Below are 20,428 nucleotides of genomic sequence, written 5' to 3'. Positions count from 1 at the left end.
CACAATCTTAATTACATTTATGCTACTAAGCAGAGGAATGCTTAATGGAAGAGGACAAGAATAACTCACTTTGAGCCCCTTCCAGTGGAATCAGAATAGAAGTAGCTTTGCCCATGCATGAATGTATGAATTTGTGCAGCCTTTCAGTTACAAGATCCATAAGCTCTGGAACAGCCACGATACCATTAGTGAGATTAGAAATGTGGGGTGAGGGATGCGGAAGATGCTAGAAGTAATGGTCTGGCACTTGCCAGAGATTGTAGCCTCTGCCTATCTCACTCTAAGTTCTCTTATCTAAGTTCCTATGACAAGATAAAGCAATTTAATGACTGCTTAGTCTAGATAAACATAGACTCCGGCACCACTTTCATTATTCATCCAGGCAGAATTCACATTTTCCTGTACTAATCAAAGAGTGAACTTGTTTTCTATGCCAGGTGGATTTTACTCACTCAACATAAAAAAGGAAAGAACTCTATGCCCTGTTAAAATGCAACTATTTAGAAGAACTGCCTCATATTTTCCTAGTTTCTTGAAGATTTTGCCTAAACAGGTGTTCAGAGATTGGTATTTTTTGAAGTCAAAATAAAAATGTATTTTCAAAGACTTTTACTAGCTTTTCTACTATGGCCCACACAGGAGATTAATTAATCTGCCTATTTTTTAATGAGTAAATCTTTATTGTGTGGTTCTTGAGTTTTGTATATGGCAGACAAATTTCATTTTGCACCCCTTCCCTTTTGTTTTCATTCACAAGAAACCCCCCCAGAAAAAAAACAAACATTAAAAATACCACCAATACAGCATACACTATATGGATAAAACCACAGTAACCCACCCCTTTGCTGGGATGACACATACAGAGCAGCACTTCAGACTGGCACACATGGAGCCAGGCAGTCTGCATTAGCAAGCAGCACAGCACAAGGGTTATAGAGAGGGTGCTGAGGAGCCACTGCCCACGCTGTGTGTGTATACGAGCTTGCTTTGGGCTGCTGCAGCTCCAGGACCCAAAAGCCCATGAGCAGGCAGAGCTCACCAGATGTGCTCCTGGAGCACATTTTTTAGTGACATGACAGAAAATGACTGCAGCATTAGCAGTTCCCTTGGAAGGTAATGACACGAGGGAGAACAGTTCAGTAAGTACTTCCATGACTTTTAATCTTTAAGCTCCCCAACGACAGTGTTTAACATAATTTCCTTACAGCTTGTTTCTGCAATTAATTAAAAAATAATCATCATTAAAATTGGATAAAACATTTAATTTGCTACTTCACACCTTGTCTTGACTGAAAAGGAGGTTTAATGCCTTGACATAACTAAACTGGTTGTAAATTCCAGACTGCTGAAGCAAGCCTCCTATAACAAGATGATCTGTCTTCAAGTCATTTTTGTCTTGACAGTTGCAGACAATGATTTCATCGAGTCTAGCATAAAAATGCCTGTTTTCTTCCCAAATGAATCCTAGTCTTGCAATCCATGGGGGGGGGGGGGGGGGGGAAGAGCAAGAAAAGGTAACATTTTAGTCAGTGAATTTAAAAAGGCTTCAAAATACAGTATGTAATTTGTTTTGAAATAATTGTAAGAAGACACAACAAATAATGAAATAAGGATTGTTATGTACATTGTTGATGTAATCTTAAAAATAATCTTTAGCAACTGATTATTTACTAAAACTTTCTTCAAAGCAGACTTGCTTTACATATCACTCTGGCAAGTATGCACAGATCTGTATTTCATTTTCATTGTGCCCTCTGATATTGAGAAGACAATTTCACTGAGCCACAGGCATCCCGCGTTGAGACTATGAACAGAGAGGAGCAGGAGGAAAGAAAGACTTCAATATGTCTGGTGTCCCATATGTCTAAAAGATAGATCTTGTAAGAGTCACGCAAGGTGATTTGCACACCTTGCCAAAGGCAGCCTGTAATAGAGCCAGGCACAGAGCTCATTTCTCCCAGTCTCGTTCCAGTATTTTAATAGCATCTTTCTGATCCAGTTTTTGACAGTCACAATTTACTACTTCTGAAGAAACAATGGCATGCAGACGAAAAACATCAAATCAAATCACAGGTTATACTGACATCAACATAAATATTTGCTTTTGTTCCAGCAATGCATCCTAACTTTTTTTTCACTTGTTATGTAAAAGCACATTTCCCGCACCCTGATAGAAACGAGGGCAACATAATAGCAAATAGTAATTCACAATTCTATGTAAACAGCCCTCTCCATTTACTAATACTTGATCACTTCTTACTAGATCATCAGTACTGTCTTTTCAGACAGATATTTAGTGGCACGGAGAGGTCTAAAAGGAAGCCAGATGACAAATCTCCTTTTACATAAGTAAACAATAGTAAATACAACATAAAATCCTTAAGAACAGTACACTAATTCTACCTTCACTTGAGTTATCTACTGTGCTACCGCCAAAATTGTGAGCTCTGAAGCATTCTTCTACTATGGCTTTTGCAGGATGTCAGAGCAGTGACAGAATACCTGTCAAAACACAGCCACAATGTGCTTAAAAAGTGAGGTAGAGACAGCGGTTGAAAATCTGGGGAAGCATCCTACAGAAATGCAATACTAAAGCTTTGGTGCTATTTCGTTCTTTCCTCCAGCACAGTACTCACTAAGCAGTAAATCACCCTAATGAATTCATCAGTTAAATGGTCATTAGTTAATCAAAGTACAACCTGATCCTTATGGCAGTTCACAGAGAGAAAAAGTAACAAGAATGCAAAGGGCTTAAAGATTAATAACAATAAAAAATTGAATTAAAGGTCTTGTAAGAGAAATCTCTCCAAGCAGTCTTCATTTTGGTCTGCTCCAGCAAATTCATTTTTTTTAAAGCAGCTATTAAAATATAAAACACGCTGTGAAATATTTTCATTGCTCCTCACAGCCCCTTTCTGAATTTGTGCCAGCAGAGCTATTAGCAGTGATTGAAGGTGAGACAGCCAAGCTGAAATTCTCCAGAGAACAAGACGAGAGACACCTCTCTGCCCTCAACCCATCAACTATAATGAATGATAGGCACAGTGCATAACAGGGACTGAAATAGGAGACTGTGACAAAGACAAGCTCAGGAATGCTTCAGAATAATTCATTCAGCTGCATTTGGCAGCAGCAGATCATAACAATTTTTGTGTAGCTACACTGTCAGTGAAAAGAAAATAAAATGCAGAACAGCATTTGTGTGTTGATTCCATTTCAGTCAGAAAGAATGGAACAGTGAGTTAATCAAATGTTTAAGTTAAAATTTCCCTCCTGCTTCCCGCTGCCTGTAAGCACATAGAGCAGTATGAGATGGCTGCACGAAGATGAACAGGGAGCGAGGCCTAATTAGCAATGTACTGATTACAGCTACTTCTCTCCCTCATGTGATGGTCAATACTGGAAAAACCCAAGGCCTTATTCATCAGCTGTGTTTGGAGTCTTTCATTGTGTCCCTGCTGGAAGAAGAGTTGGAAAAATGGCATCACCCTTCAAGAAAGCAAAGGGAAAAGGGAAAAACTCAGAGAGAGATCAAGTCCTGAGCTGGAAATCAGACTTCTAGAAGCAAAACTGCATCCCCAGCTGCCAACTCAGAGCTGTCACTTCACCTTACAGTGACTCTCTGCCTGTGCTTTACCTGCCCAATCTAAATGCCCAGGAGCCAAATGTTTCCATGTCCACACAGCTCACATGCAGAGCAACTTGTCAAAGTTGAGCAGGGCTCCATCAAAACAGCACATAGCCCCAGCCTGAAATCAAGAAACCCGCAGAACACTGTTGGTAAAGGACTTCTGCAGGGGAGGGGTGGGGGCAGACAGTATCTGCATGTTCGAAAGAAATTAGATGCAGAAATGGCCCCTAAAGGCAGGGGTATGCTCTAACATCCCTAACACAGCCACTCTGCGTGGCCAGGAGCCTGAGGAGAGGGGACTACGGAAGACCAGGCTCCCAGACCAAGACCTGGTTCCCTTGACCCCTATTAAACACAGCAGAACACATTTCCTGTGTTCTTTGGGCTCTTCTCCCTCTGTGCCTGATGGATTTGAGCTAACAGGAATGCACCAAAAATGCCTATTTCACAATGCCTAGTGCAGATGCTACACAAATTCCCTGCAGTTTTAAATACAGTAATCAAGGCATTCATCTAGGATATGTAAAAAAATAATAATTTATTCAATGATGTAAATGGGTTCAAACTTTCAAAACCCACTCCTTGCTCAACAGAAATGTAGAAGCCAGTCCAGAAGACAGAAAACCTGCTCCTCCTTTGGAAACACCAGCACAGAGATATAAAACAAGTATCATGCTAAACAGAGCCCTCATTCTGATCTAAGGTTTGTTTAGGCACATTTTGATAGTATAATAAACGTGTTTATACAAGAGGTATAAAATGTTTCTGTAGCAGGGACTACACAGCCAGCGGGCTGTACAGGGACTTTCCTTAAAGATGGAAGATGCGGCTTTGGATTCCCACCAGACAGGAGAGGGTATTGAACTTCTGTCCATCATGTCACAGATGACTGCACTGAACACTGAGCTTACCACTGGAGAGGAGGAAAGACGATTCCTCTGGTGGCATTATACAGCCATGAGCCCTTGCTCTACTTAGAATAAAAATGAACAAGAGCACTTACTTTCAGGGGTTTGTTCAAGGAGTCCCCAGAGAAGAAAATGCACTTTTCAGAGGCAGAAGACAGGCTGGCTTAGCAGGCTGTTTGCCTGTCTCCTCTGTATGAGGTTGTTCATGACCCCTGTCCTCCGCACAGAGGTTGTCACCATTCAAACCGAGTTCCTGGTGACCATTTTAGGAGCTCGGCACCTAATGCTCTCCCAGGACATGGTCCCCAGGCCAAGTTGTTACCTCCTGATAGCAACAGTTAACGACAAATCTTTCCTTCAGCACACTGACCGGGACAATCTGCAACCTCCTTGCTTTTTCATAGTAAAAAGATGAATGATGATGAATTACAACAGGTAATTCATTGGGTTTTTTAGCATGTTCAATTCTATCAAGGAATTTTAATTGTATTTCATATGCAGTTTGCTACCAAGAAGCATTAATGAATTTGAGATAGCAGAACAAAATTATGTGAATATGAAAATATGACAGATTTGGCTTCACAATGTATGCACACAAAAATATTTGGATATTTTCTAGGAAAAAAAAAATAAAAGAGCACAAGTAATAAATATGCCTCAAGAAAACTAATTTCACTATATTACATAATGTTATTCAAGCCTGAAAAAAAAGCCAGCATGCCAGTGAGATAATTACCTTTGGCTTTCAATGTGCCTGCATAGGATGAAACAGAGACCTTTTAACAAATCCATATTTAGCAGTAAATGCCAGTGTTTACCTGTCAGCTACAGTTGCCAGATATCACCACTGGCTTTAGTGGGAGGCAGTACAAATGTTGGTAGGAACCGGAGCTGAAGTATAGGAAACAGAAAAACAGAATAGCTCCCATATTTTATCCTTTCATATAATCAGCTGAGGAAAAATTTTAAATATCACAACAAAAAAGCTACTGCTGGTGGCCAGTTAGCTTGGAAAAGCTGTACAGAGACAGCATCTCTACTCTGACATGGGCATACCATGAGGGGTTTTACTCATGGTTTTGATATGGATGAGGAAAGATGAGTGGTCGACAGACATTATGTGATGACTATTTGAACTTTCCAAGGCTCCTGCAAACCACAAATTCCTTAGGTTCACTCATTAGTAAGAAAAAGTATTTCTCTGATTTGTGAGCTAACCAGAAATTTGACACTTCAGACACACTTGAAAAGAGGATTTGAAACTTTCTTATAATTATGCTTCAACCTGAGCATTGTGCGAGATATACAACCCCATATATAAGCAGGTCTGCCTTCCCTAGATTAATTTGAAGTAAATGTAATCAAAAATATTGATATTTTTGAATATTAAAGAAACTAAATAGCAAACTAAATAGCAAACCCATATGTTTAGTTTGGGATCAATGCATAATTCCTTACAGGTTGCTTAGGAATTTGTTGAACCTCTAGCTGTGCTGTGTGCAGAAAATTGTGAAGAGCTGTAACAGGTAAAGAGTGGAAAACCACAGAATGGTTTGGGTTGGAAGGAACCTTAAAAATACTTTAGTTCCAATCCGCCTGCCATGGGCAGGGACACCTTCCTCCAGACCAGGTTGCTCAAAGCCCCATCCAACCTGGCCTTGAACACTGCCAGGAATGGGGCAGCCACAGATTTCCTGGGCAGCCTGCGCCAGCACCTTACCACCCTCACAGTAAGAATTTCTTCCTAATATCCACTCTAAATCTATCCTCTTTCAGTTTAAACTTGTTGAGGGTACACTCAATCCCACTGTCCTCGCTGCCGACAAAGATGTTAAACAGCACTGATCCCATTACTGACCCCTGAGGAACACCAGTCATCACTCACCACTACGAAGATATTCATAGCTGACATAGCTGACAATTTTGCATTCTTACTATGGCTGAATAGGATTCACTTCAGAAATGCATAGGTGTCTGAGGTAAAATAAGATTGTTCTACAGCAGGAAGCATGTTCTCCTACAACTGTACTATCAGTTCCCACAACTGATTCACAGTCATTCATGTTAAGCATTGTTTTTCACAGTAGCCATGAAAGCCAGAGTCTTGTATGAGCCTGTAAATAAAGAGTAAAGGCCTGGCTCCACTGAAGTCTGTAGCAAAATCTGTGTTTCTTTTATAAGGTTTGCCAGGAAAGAAATAATACAAAAACAAGGCAGCATAGAATCGTAGAATAGTTAGGGTTGGAAAGGACCTTAAGGTCATCTAGTTCCAAACCCCCCACCAGGTGCAGGGACACTTCACACTAAACCATCTCACCCAAGGCTCTGTCCAACCTGGCCTTGAACACTGCCAGGGATGGAGCATTCACAACTTCCCTGGGCAACCTATTCCAGCGCCTCACCACCCTCACAGTAAAGAACTTCTTCCTTATATCCAATCTAAACTTCTTCTGTTTAAGTTTGAACCCATTACCCCTTGTCCTACCACTACAGTCCCTAATGAAGAGTCCCTCCGAGCATCCCTATAGCCCCCCTTCAGATACTGGAAGGCTGCTATGAGGTCTCCACGCAGCCTTCTCTTCTCCAGGCTGAACAGCCCCAACTTTTTCAGCCTATCTTCACACAGGAAGTGTGAAGTCCCCTGATCATCCTCGTGGCCCTTCTCTGGACTTGTTCCAACAGTTCCATGTCCTTTTTATGTTGAGGACACCACAACTGCACACAATACTCCAGGTGAGGTCTCACAAGAGCAGAGTAGAGGGGCAGGATCACCTCCTTCGACCTGCTGGTCACGCTCCTTTTGATGCAGCCCAGGGTACGGTTGGCTTCCGGGCTACAAGTGCACACTGAAGCCAGTTCATGTTCATTTTCTCATTGACCAGCACCTCCAAGTCCTTCTCTGTAGGGCTGCTCTGAATCTCTTCCTGCCCATTACTGGTCTCCAGCTGGACATTGAGCCATTGACCACAACTCTTTGCATGCGGCCATCCAGCCAGTTCTTTATCCACCAAAACAGTCTAAATAAGACTATCAACAAGACTATCAAGTACTAATATTCCTATCAGAAAACTGATAGGTGATACCAGTTAAGATGTATTACAAAGACAAAATGAAAAATAAATGTGGTCATCATTCAGTGACAGCAGGAAGCAGTTTGTATTTTGTTTAGTTAACATTTCACACCCATAACAGAAACACAGTTAGGTCTGAATCATGCTGGTATTTCAGAATTAGGAAAACGTACTGCGAGAAAATGACTGGCTCAGCTTCATTTCCCCAGCTGAGCCACATGCAACTGTGTGCACAAACTATTCGAGACTGAAAGAAATCTCCAGGGATGATCACATTCATAAGTCATGAGAGCACAATAACCACCTTATTTTCCTCTCTGGTACAGGTATTTACTTTCCAAAGGACAGATAGCTATTTCCATCTTGCAAGGAATTACTAATCCAGCTCTTCTACATTAGTTATTCTAACTGATGAGCATATTGTATAGGTAATTTGCTGCCTGCCTCCTTTCAGAAGTGGATCAACTCTTTACTGTTACATGTCTAGAAGTAAATATAAAGCTTTGTCACGATAAACTAACTTCCATGCGATATAAACCACAGCCTGGTTCAGCAGAAAGTAAAACCAGAAAGCACAAGTACTACACAGTAGGTTAGGCTTTCTCTTATTTTTAATGAGATTTGCATAGAAAACAACAGAAATAAAATGTCTGCAATCTCAAGAAGGAAAAAGAATGTTTAATAATCTCAGATTATTTCATGCCAGATTATTATCACCCAGAATTCAAACAGGGTATACGAAATGTCACAACTGCATTTTATGAAGTTGGAATCTAATGCCTTTCAAAATAAGGTTGCCTTGAATCAAATCATAGGTTTTCAGCAAACCAATAAACCTACTAATTACATGCCACTCAGCTCAGCATAGATTCTCCTAGTACAGGGATGAGGGCTTTACTTGAAAAGGTCACCCTGAACCTGTTATCAAACTTGTTTCAAGCCAAGTATAAACTCAAAACCGGAACAGTCCCTGCCCTGGCTGGGAACAAGTGGCACAGGCTGTCTGGGCTCACAGTGGTTCCTAATTCATCAGTGAAGGTGGGTAGAACATGAATACATGGAAATGCTTTGCAAATATTTATCTTTCCACAACAACTCCTGTTCTTCCAAAATAGCCTAAATCCCTCACACAAATGGCATTTCCCAAAAAGCCATGAAGAAACTTTTCTAAACCTGGAGGGGAACCTCATCCTACAAGAGGCATTACTGGTTTCAGGGGGATATTTCTGTAGAGGAGGGAACTGCCTAACACAAGGAAGAAAGCCAAATGTGGTCCTGAAGAAAATGAAGATAGATGTCTCCAAGCATGCGTGACCTTCGTTCATGTGTAAAAAAACACATGCCTGTACCTAAATGTAGGTGGTTTAATCTGGAGCTGATTAAGACTATTAGGGCCTACCTGTGGTACTTCTGCACTGGATGTACACTCCTGCCATTCCTCCTTCTGTGTGAATATGAGACGCAAGAAATTAAAAGCAAAGCTGCTTCTGTGTCCACAGGTACTGACATCTGTGCATGTGGTCCGGCACATCTCTGACAGTATTTTGTCATTCACAGGAATACTAACTTTGGGCAGAAGAAAAAACAGTCTTAATTCAGGAAACATAACAATAATGAAAGGCTCTTCTATGTACACATCACTCTTTTTCTAGAAGATACATTAACAGGTATCCACAATGTGTATGGTACCTACCCATCTCCTCATAAACACATCTTTTTATTCTTTTAAACCACTAGCATTTTAAAGGTTTAACCAGTCTAACAGCGTTTCTATAGCAGAGAAAATATAAAGCTTTTTAATATACAAAACAAAAGTAATTATCTCATTTTGTGTACTGATTCCTCTCAGAATACTTTGTGGTCTGCAGGGAGCTTGCATAAGAAATTCTGATGAATGTATTTTGTCATTCTCCTCTCAGAAACAAAACAGCATAAATAAAATAAATAGCAAAGAAGTCTGTCTACTGCATGACACACAGGCAAAACTGGCATAAATCATCTTTAAGATGCCCATGAGGAAGCTGCTTTCAGAGGTCTGTTTGCCTACCACTTTACAAATAAAAGTTTAATTTTTGCATGTCAAAGGTGACCAGTAGGACTCAGAAAAGGCTTATTAAAAGCCATGACTAGTTTGCTTCAGATCTGAACAGTAAACTGCTTCTTGGAAACCTGTGAAGGCCCAGCTGTTTCATTTCAAGCCTAAACACAGTGTACCCGAACACCGTGTTATTAACTCCTCTGTTTACACTCTGCATTTGCAGCTTTGTTGTGGCACAGCAGAGCCAACATTCCCAGTCTTAGCATGCCCGGATTGAATTATTAATCGATTGGATTATAAATTGAGATCTGAATTTTATCAGCATCTAATACTTGGTTTACAGAATTATACCATCTAATGTCTCTTTTTTTTCCCTCTAAATTACTCCTGTGTAGTCTCATCCTTAACTGCATGCTGATATGATTTGTGTCTTGTAAATTGTCAAAGGACTGAGAATTTTTATTGCGGATGTGATGACTCCAATGAACGTGTGACTCATTGCCACATCTTTTATTGATGGGGCTGGGGGCTAATCTGCAGGATATCAGCAGAGGAAGAAAGATGATTTGCAAATTAAACTGTGCAAAGAATAGCATCTTGCAGGAGGCTACAGCCATGAATTAGTTGTCTCTCAGGGGGGCTGGTCTTTTGCAGTCATATTCTGACTGGTTTAGCATTTTTCAGTCTTGAGTCTGATTTTCTTTCTTAGTCACGGTCAATTCTCTTTGTCTTTGCCCAGCCATGTTCTCATTGCTGAATGCCAAAATGAAACCCCTTAAGTACAAACCACACAGTGGTAGGCAGTTCACTGTTTGGCTCTCCTTGAGAGCCCTCTCACATATAGTCAGTCAATGCAGAAGTAAATCACTGCTCCTGAATCTCCGATTCTCTGAATACTTAGACATCCTCATTTTCTCACCTGTTTTATTTTTCTTCCCTAGCTTTCTAAACAAAACCAAGGTCCAGACACTATCTCTGTCCAAACTCTCATATAACATGTATTACTTTCTTTCTGTAAAATACAAATAAAGAAACCCACAGCTTGATGAAGATAAAGGGTTAGGACAAAGTCCATGCATTTTTTATGATGTAACAAAATCTTACTCAGCTTCCCATAACGCTGCTGTCCCTTAAATTTCCACACACCAAACCAGCAATGAATTAATAGACCCATGGAGACCTACAGTTGAAGTTGACAACCTACAATTATCTCAGGTGAGGCTTCATGCAGACTTTCTAAGAGGAGAAAAAGCTGAAGGTAACCTTAAACTATTCATGTTCCCTCCCCGCGCTGAGCTGATGAAGTGACTGAGGGATACTTGGGAGTCCATTAAAGAAGTTGCAATTCTGCGCTTTGGCTATGAAGAGCTATTCTTGAGAGAGCTGTTTCAGCAGCGCAATGAGAGACTGCAAGTGAATTGGAGGGGACCGAGGATGGGACAGAATAAGAACTGGGGACTTCACTTGCGGACAGTGTGTTATCTGAACCAAGGGAAAAAAGAAAATGGGATTAATTGGAGAATGTTACAAGCTTCTTTCCAGATAAGAAAGAGTGAGAATGAGAATTATCCAGGAGAGGCAGGAGGGCATCTTTACTAAATTGTAACATCATATGTAACAAACATATCATGGGCTACAGCTATGACAGAACAAATGATTTTACCAATCTACTGGGAAGACATGACAAGATACGTCACTGTAAACCTCTGCAGTTTCTCTTTATTTTGCTTTCTCCAGTTAACTCCCATTTTGGTCACTCTTTAATTGAAGTATTGCAAATCACAATTGGTAAACATTAGCGCATCTTTCACTAACTGGTCATAGGTAACTTCCTGGGTAGAGTAAAAGATGTGTGACTTCAATAAAGACATCAAACTGAAAATATTTTTCCTCTTATTATTTTTTTCTATCATCTCAGCAAGTTCTGCAGTCAACGACTCCACTTGCTCTTTGCCATGATAGCTATATTCCTATTTATACATCTAGATCTTCTTGGCTGGGATTAAGAAGTATTAGCTAAAATCTAGTCTTAATGACACTAAAGGAAAAAGTCTAATGTGTAAATGTGTCAGTATCTATGTGTGTGTACATGCTTTGCAAATACATATATATGTATATTTGTGAGCTGCAGGCAAGGAAGGACCTTAAAAGTCTCAAACTTTGGGGTCCCATGGGGTCCTATAAGTGTTCATCTAGCAGGGAATGAAGTAAGTAGCTTGCAAGATCCTACAGATGAACACTTCTGTGTTTCAGGACAGTGTGTGGCAGTGGTTGTGAAGTAGCTTGCCTTTCGAGTCCCTTTCAGGTGACAGGTGGGACTGATACTACTTTTCTCAGTCTGTGACAGCCATCATTAGTTGTTGGCAACAAAAGAGATCTGCACATCTCTGAGTTTTGAATACAAAAAAAGAAACTAAGAAATATTTAATATGTGGTTCTCTTGTACAAGTAACCTATCACTTCAGTCATTATTTTTCTGTTGAAGAAATAACAAGTACCTTTGCTCACAGTCAGTAGAGCTATAATTTTATCTCTAAAAAATACTTATGAAAACAGAGCTTGTGCTAGGTTCAACTACATTTGTACTGTACCACCTCTGACAATATTTAGGGGGAAAGTAATACTGAATCTGTGGCAAACTACTCTGGATTGAAACTTAAAGATGATATAAATCTGCTTAATGCTTCTGATCTTTTAAATTAGATAGTAACTATTAACTTTTGACATTAAAAGTATTCTGCGACCAGACAAGGATTCAGAGATCAAATAGCCAAAAAAACCTCTTGTAGAGCCAAAGGCAATTGTCAGGAGTCTTTGGAGTCACTATACATGCTACTGCTTTGAAAAGACCAGACACAGCTTGACCTTATCTAGGAAGGATCTTCTTTCACTTACAGAAAATGATCCCTTAGGTCCCAACTTGCAATCACTTTAACTGGAATAAATTTTACTAGTTAAAAGCAGCCACACTGTCTTCAGCTTCACTCAGAGCACTCAAAGCAATAAACACTGTCTGGTTGCATCTTTTTCCTCCTCACAACTAAAAACACACAGCTCTTTAAAAATGACAATATTGAATCTTGCTGTTTTCTTATTGTTTATTGATTATTTGATCTTACAGTTACCAATACACTTGCCATTTTATTACCATACTTCTGAAAGTTGTGAGGAAATTTGCATAGGTGACCTTTTGCTGCATAGGTGGAGTATGGATAAATTTATTAATACTTTGTCATATTATATGCTTGTGTCCAGAAAAGATCACAACCTAAACTGCCTCAACTAAATCACAGGCATACTGAATGTTTCCACTGAGCTGCTAGTCACCCAAAGGCTATATTTAAAGGCAGAATGAGCAAGTTTTAAGCAGAGGTACTCATAAAAAAAGAAACAAAAAAAAGTCAACATTATTTAATATCAATTATTTTGCTATGCCTGAATGAGCACACAGAGCTAACCACCCGAGGCCATCGCTAGGTTTAAGCATGTGCTGCCATCGCTGCTCAGTGCACTCAATGCCATGCTACAGTTCACTTGACTTTGGATAAGAGCTTTGCAGGATACCTTTAGGAGCTGTGGCTGAGTTAACAGCTTATTGAAATAGTGGCACAACAAAGACTGTCTTCCAGGACAATGAAAGAATATCCACAACTTCTGTAAAATTAAAAACAAATGTGAAAAATGTGAAAAGTGAAAAAGTGAAAACCCAGGACAGTGGCTCTGGGGAATACCTATGGCATTTCATGCTGAGACAGCTATTCTAATAAAGACTATCTTCCTATCAGTTCAGGGTATGTGGCATATTAAACATATGTTCCAGAAACACACTGGGAGCCCACTGAATCCCAACCAGTCTATAAATGACATGCAGGCTTCTATTTTTTCTTTTCTGATGTTACCAATGTACCTCTCTTTTAAAGCTTTCCAAAGAACTAGCATTTTAACCTATGGGTTTTTACTGCTGTTAGCTTTCGCAAGCACTGCAAAAAGAAAGAATAAACCCATTACACTCTATTTTTTTCTGCTTTCGTCCTTTGATGAGCTTGGGGAGGGGAAAAGAGAAAGAAATATTTCCCACAGGCAGCAAGTATACCTAATAAGTGTGCTTGTGCTCCTCTAACAGGAACAATTCATTCTCAATTTTAATGGTAGCTACTTCTATGTGCCCTGTTATTCTCACAATTTCATAATACATTTCAACACTTACAGCGATGCAGCCACAAGTCCTTACCACTGTACAAATCCCATGTCTGAGAAAATTTAAATTATTCCACAGCTTCCCTTGCTGAATGGCATCACATTGAGCCATGTTTTATTCATTAACCACAAGCCTGACTTTAAAAAAAAAAACCTTCCCTGCCATTTAAAACAGCAAGAAGAGCCTTTATGTCAGTCATTTGCTCTATAAACTGTAGCTCTGGGGCAGATTTTGGCCTGGAGGAAGGCAAGAGCATCTTCATGGAAGTCAATGCAGACATCGTATCCGAAAGCTTCTGCAAACTGGTATTCAGAAACAGGATGATAATGTCAAATGCTTTCTGCTACAGAGGATGAAGGTTTTCTTACCAGAATAAAAATCTTTTCTGGAAAACATGCTGTGATTTTTATGGTTAGTGATCTCCACGCCCACTTTCATCTCATCTTGTACCTTATACTCCCATATGGCTGCATACACTCAGGTTTCCTTTTCATATGAACATGACCAACGGCTTCTGTGGCAAAGGCTACCCTGCAAAAAACTCCCTTTTGGCTGCAAAAAGCACCTCCTTTTTGGCATCATTAGTACAAGTTATTTTTCTATATGTACTGTACAAACGACAAATATGGGCCTTCTGCAGTTTTGCAATAAAGCACTAAAAACATGCAACAGTGACAAAAAACAGCTTGTCTCTACCAAACTGAAAGGCGAAGGATGGATCTCTGATCTAAGGATGCAGCTAAACACCTAAGAAAAATGTCTTAAGCAGTCCATCCTGCTTGTGTTTCAAGGCTCACTAATGGCATGATTGTATTTAGATTACTGCTGTCCTGTGTGTGCAATAAGTCGATACCTTTGCAATTACATCTGACATACTTACTCAGTTGTATAGGCAAAGACTAAGGAAGACAGACACAAGATGTGCTTATGATGTATCTGCGCAACAAATAACAGCATCAAAGGGCAAGAAGACAAGGAAGGCAGGAAGACTTAGTTTGATCCTTTGTTGTTTCTGTGTGCACGCACTATGTGCAAGTCCCAATCTACTGATTAAAAACTATGAGAATAATTGACATTTAAGGATGAAAAAATATTCCATGCAAATTTTTATATTCACTACTCAGGATGTATCTAGGACAAAAATAAATTGTGCCTAATTACTACCTGCAGAGCCATGGCTGTGCCTCTTATCTAAGTTAATAGCAGCCACAGATGGATGGACAATCAAGAATAAAGTTTGGCCAGAAGTTAGGATGAGAACCTGTGAGGAAGTTATGTTTACCACACCACAGCAACCTTCCTCAATAATTTAACCACCAGGCAGATCCGATTCTGCATCAGAAAGCTCCAGCAGGAAAAATCAAATTTGTACCCATTATTCTGACATTCAACCATGTTTACTGCTTTATTAGAAATGGCAATGAGAAAGTGTATTCCCTCTTTCATCTCACACTCATGAATATGTCTTTCATAAGGAATAAACTGGAACAGCCACCAGCTAATAACAAACTTCTGGTCATTAGTGCTGACTAGGGCTGAATTTCAAACCACAGATTTCCTTAGGTCCTTCTGTTCCAGCATCATTTTGCAACAACCCTTGCACTGTATCCAAGAAGCTGGGAGTATGTATCTCTCTGGAGTTTAATGTTTAGGTTTCTTGTTCATTTTCTAGAGATGCTCTTCTATTGGCACCATGAATAGTCTGCCTCAGCAGGCTCTGCTAATGAAGTTGTGAAGTGCTGTGTGGTCTCTTGAGAAAAACCAAACTCCCTTGCCAGCACTTTTTAGAGTACCTCAGCCAAGTACCTGGTAAATTGCTGAAGGAAACAACAGTCATATAGCCAGCAGCTATTGGTGGATGATCCAGCATGGGGATACGCAGTGCTGGACATGACAGAATTTATGGAGGCCCTGTGAGCCTTGTTTTGGAACACTATAGTCAGACAGGCATCACGATGTAGTGCTGCCCCAAGTTGCCCCGAGTCTCGATATGTTAGAGAGTACAGAATAGAGACGCAAAGTTAGCTCACTGCAGTAACATTTCATTCATGTTCCAGCTCTTGCATTTGACCTTTTTTCCTTTCCTTTTATGCTGTTACATCTTCTGGCCTCTTGAGTAATAAACCAAGAGCTGGGGTTTTTTAATTTGTGATTCCAGTAAGGAGAAGCCAGTGAAGTAGTTAGCCATCACTGGCATAACATTTTATTTAGAAGAAAGCCCAAACAGAGAGAAAAAATTAATCTAGGTTTCTAGTTTCATCTTTCCTCCCTTACATGAATAATATGGAGCTAACTATACTACACTCTAAATGCTCTTCCTCATAAAAATACTGCTACTTGCATCCTGTCCAGCTCACTTATTCTCACTTTCCCATTTCCAGGCCCAAAGCAGATGGCACACAATGTCTCTGCTTTGGTGGCTGCAAGAACAAGGAAAATAGTAACTAATTCAGCTTCTTTCTTCTTCTGAGAATTGCGCTCCAGCAATATACGAGTCAAGGGCTTTACCCTTGCAGAGAGGTAAAGTCAGGGGAAAGATTTCCCTTATACTTATCAGAGTCCCTCTTGGGCTACTGAAAATTATTCACTAAACAGCTCTGAAGTGACTAATGTGTGACAGTCCTGCTGCTCATCAGCAGCTTCAGTGGAGCAGGCCATCACCAAGCAGCTTCTCTGATGCTGATCAGCCCTGATTAGGCAACTTCCTAAGCTTCGGCAGCTCATGGGTTCAGCCCCAGAATGGGATCTCCCTTTCTCCGTACCTGCACTTCAGGTTGCTATTGCCAGAGAAACTCCTACCAAGGTTTTAGGTTCAAATTCCAACATTTTCCTATTCAGTGTTCGTAAATCCTTGTTATTTTCCTCCCCTCATTCCCCTTTCAGTAGGCTTCTCTTAGCAAACCCATGTGGTAGATATCTACCAAGCACTCGGGTGAAAGGGACATGACCATGGGTAAAGGACTGTTTTCCTAAAGCAGGGGAGAGCTGCAGAAAATAAGTTCAGTCAGCCAGAAAGCTTCAGCCTGTTCATCTTGTGTCTGGTGCTCTGAACACCTGAACTCATTCACACCCTTAGAGCTGGTCCCAACTACACTGGCTTATTTTGTGCTTTTTGTGGCACCAGGGCAGCTTGGACACATGCTGGATGCCAACACAAACACAGGCATTAGATGCATGAAAAACTGAACTACAAAAAGTATATAGGCTATGAAAAGACACTCAAGCCCTGGAAAAAAAGGACCAAGGCCAGAAGTATCTGTTGAACAGATGTGATGTTCTACTTCACTTCAGTGACTGAGTCAGGGAACTCTGGGGCAATTTTGTCATTTTTTATGTTTGAAGTGAGGTACAACATCTTACTTTCCTGAAAGTCACATGGATGGAGCACCAAAGTGCCCCACTCTTTCAATACGGTACTTCAGCACTGTACACTCTTGTCATGACCACACACTGATGCTATGCAATATGTATTGTGATTTTTTTCCTTTATCATTTAGTGTTATTTTCTCATACACATAACTTGTCTTGTCAAATTAGATTCAGATCACCCACACATATCACTTACATTTCCAGGCTGCCTTGCACTGCCTCTGCCTGGGGCAGAAATGTATGTCCCAGTACTTCATAAAGCTATCTTAAGTGAAGCATCTACTCATTTCAACAAAATTTAATCCAACCCATAATAAGATAGCCTAATCTCTCAAGTAATTAACACATTTCAATGATCAAACTGCATCTGAAACCTGCTTATTCTAAAGGAGACTGGTTCCTGACCTTAACTAAATAATTCACACCTGCTAAAACAACTATAATTGCAGCCTAGTAGCTCTGAAAGTGCTCGTTCCAGAATAGATACTTGAGGCTTATCCTCAAACCCAGAGGCAATCACATTTATTATGTGCTGCAACTGGCAATCACAGAAGCAATAATTAAAATCTGCTTTGAAGAAAAACCTTTTCCAGCTTCACCTGTTTGTCTGGGACATCAAATTTTTAAAGGAGAAGGAAGAGGAATGACAAAAGAAAGACATCTGCATTGGATATGTTTCAGACTCGGGAGCCACAGTGAAGGAGCAGTTCAAAATGTATTGTGCTGTTCAGTTAAGGAGTGGAAGAAAAGAAAGTGCCCATAGGTTTTAAAATGTCATGACATTCTTGTACAGAAAAAAAAAGTAAAACCAGGATGTCTAGAAAGGTCTCTCTCTTTTCACTTTCAGGCAAAATTAGAGCAGGCCTTACAAATTTGGACAACTAAATATAAAGTTGCTAAGCAAAGTTTTTACCAAAAGCTGAAAAGGATGGGAAGGTGGGTTTTGTCTTATCCCTTTATGATGCATAAATTTCAGCCCTGAATTAAATGCATTTTTAAGAGAGCATTACATTGTGGACCTGGTCAAGGGAGGCTGTGTCGTGATTGGTACTCTATTCCCCAGTGGCACTGGCTGCCTTTTTCATTGAATTTCTAAGACATCTTTTATTGCAGCATGTATCTGTGAAAGCACTCAGTGATGCAGACAAGAACAAAGCACAAACAAAGTGTGTTTGTATTTTAAGCCATACATTGTAAATACAGAAAAGATGACCTTAAACTACTTATCACAGCAGGAAATGGCAATGAACAATATTCAGCTTCACTTGTTTGAAATTTTGTGTTTAGGGAGTTGTTTGCCTGGGGAAAAAGGTGGGGGAGAAGCCAGTGTTTCCTGGTCTCTGGCTGGCCTTAGCTTGGGTCTTTTAAAGCACAACACAGCACAGTGAGGCAGCCACTGTATGCATTCCCACTGGAATCTGTAAAAATAGAACCATTGCAGGAGCTGAGGCTGCTCAGCGAAGGCCATTTTCCTTGAACCTTTTGAAAGCTCTAAGAAAAAAAGTGCCTAAGTTATCATTATTTTCCTCTGCTAAAGCCCATGCTTTACCCAATTTAGGCCAGGTAGTTGCCCTGAGAACAGCTGGTGAAGTCAATCCTCCCCCTCATCCATATCTGGCCAGCACCATCAAGATGGAGCACAATTCACAGATATCTAAGTGGGGTTGTATCAGAGAAATAACATACATGGTGACCAGGTTTCTCCTGTTATAAATATCATCCCCCGGACCTCACAGTCAGAGGATGAGTATTTCTAAGTGTATTTTTCCTTTGGGTTTCTGTAAGAGAGGAACAATTTAATTTCATTTTGGTTTCCTTAAGCACCTGAACTGACCAGGTGAAGAAATGCTGTTTCCTTCCAGATCCTGCCCACTTCCACAGCAGATTGCTGGCAAGCTGTGCCTGACGTTTGCTGAAAAAGGGGAAAAAATGGGAAAACTGGGATTTCTGAAGACAGATGATCTCTCCTGGCCTTCCACCTAAGAAAGAAAACTGAAAAGAAAGGAGAAGGAGAGAGGGAGAGAGGGAGAGAGGGAGAGAGGGAGAGAGGGAGAGGAGAGGAGAGGAGAGGAAAGGAGAGAATAAGAGAAAAGAGAAAAAGAAAAGAGAAAGGGGAGAAGAGGGGACAGGCTGAGAGAGCTCAGTTTGTTCAGCCAGGGGAAGAGAAGGCTCTTACAGCAGCTTTAAGTACGTAAATGGGCTACAAGAAACCTGGAAAGGGACTTTTTACAAGGGCCTGTAGGGACAGGACAAGAGGGAATGACTTTAAACTGGAAGAGGGTAGATTTATATTAGCCATTGGGAAGAAATTCTTTACTGTGAGGGTGGTGAGGCACTGGCACAGGTTGCCCAGAGAAGCTGTGGCTGCCCCATTCCTGGCAGTGTTCAAGGCCAGGCTGGATGGTGCTTGGAACAACCTGGTCTAGTGGAAGGTGTCCCTGCCTATGGCAGGGGGGTTGGAACTGGATGAGTTTTAAGGTCCCTTCCAACCCAAACCATTCTGTGATTCTAATCATTCTATAAACTACAAAAACCTGCATGCTAAGCAGGAAGCTGCCTGAACTGCACAACAGGGTCTCAAAGAAAGGTAGGGCTGAAGTCTACTCTGCTGCTTGTTTTTCAGCTGAGGAGGACTGGGTCCAAAGAGAAGGACTCATCCCAGATGACTGTGGCAACTTGCAGAAAAGTTGCAGGTTCTTCCAAGCATAAGAATCCAGGAACTCTGTGGTTTACTATACACAGTGGAACAAGAGGGAAAGGATCTATTTTCAGAGTTCCCATCTGCTTGATAGCAAGCATAAACTAAAAGGCAGGTTCCCCAAATCCCAGAATCCTAGGAATTAAGCCATGTACTCTCTTCAGTACTTTACATCAAAGCTGCTCCCCATGCTCATGTTTACTTTCCCTTCAGCTCAGCGGTAAGGAGGGCACTCACATATCCCCTCCCAGGAATCAAAGTAAGGCCAGATCAATACCTACAGCCAAAAGGTGCTCCCAGTTCCAAAAAAATATCCCTGTCTTTTCACCAGAAGAGTGGTGTGATTTAAGCACCAAACTTCAGAAGAGAAGCCATGAATAAAAACAGTAAATAAAAACCAAAGAGGAGCTTTGTCTACCCCAAATGTGAACACGAAGTCCATTTTGACACCAAACTCCTCCCATTCAAGGAAGCCTGAGCTTCTAACTTAGGACAGAGAATTTTACAAGGCAATA

At 40.6% G+C, this 20,428-nt stretch overlaps 1 long non-coding RNA gene across 1 annotated transcript in view; it reads left to right on the top strand.

Moving 5' to 3' along the window:
- The window catches only part of LOC134157717 (uncharacterized), a 339,144-nt gene that overhangs the window by 266,220 nt on the left and 52,496 nt on the right, over positions 1 to 20,428 (top strand). The window lies entirely within an intron of this gene.

This window comes from Pezoporus occidentalis, unplaced genomic scaffold, assembly GCF_034315485.1.
Source record: "Pezoporus occidentalis ecotype Australia unplaced genomic scaffold, CSIRO_AGI_Poc_V1 ctg99, whole genome shotgun sequence".
In the NCBI taxonomy this organism is placed as follows: domain Eukaryota; kingdom Metazoa; phylum Chordata; class Aves; order Psittaciformes; family Psittacidae; genus Pezoporus; species Pezoporus occidentalis.
The sequence above is the reverse complement of the archived record's forward strand: the minus strand, read 5'-3'. Positions and strand labels throughout refer to the sequence as shown.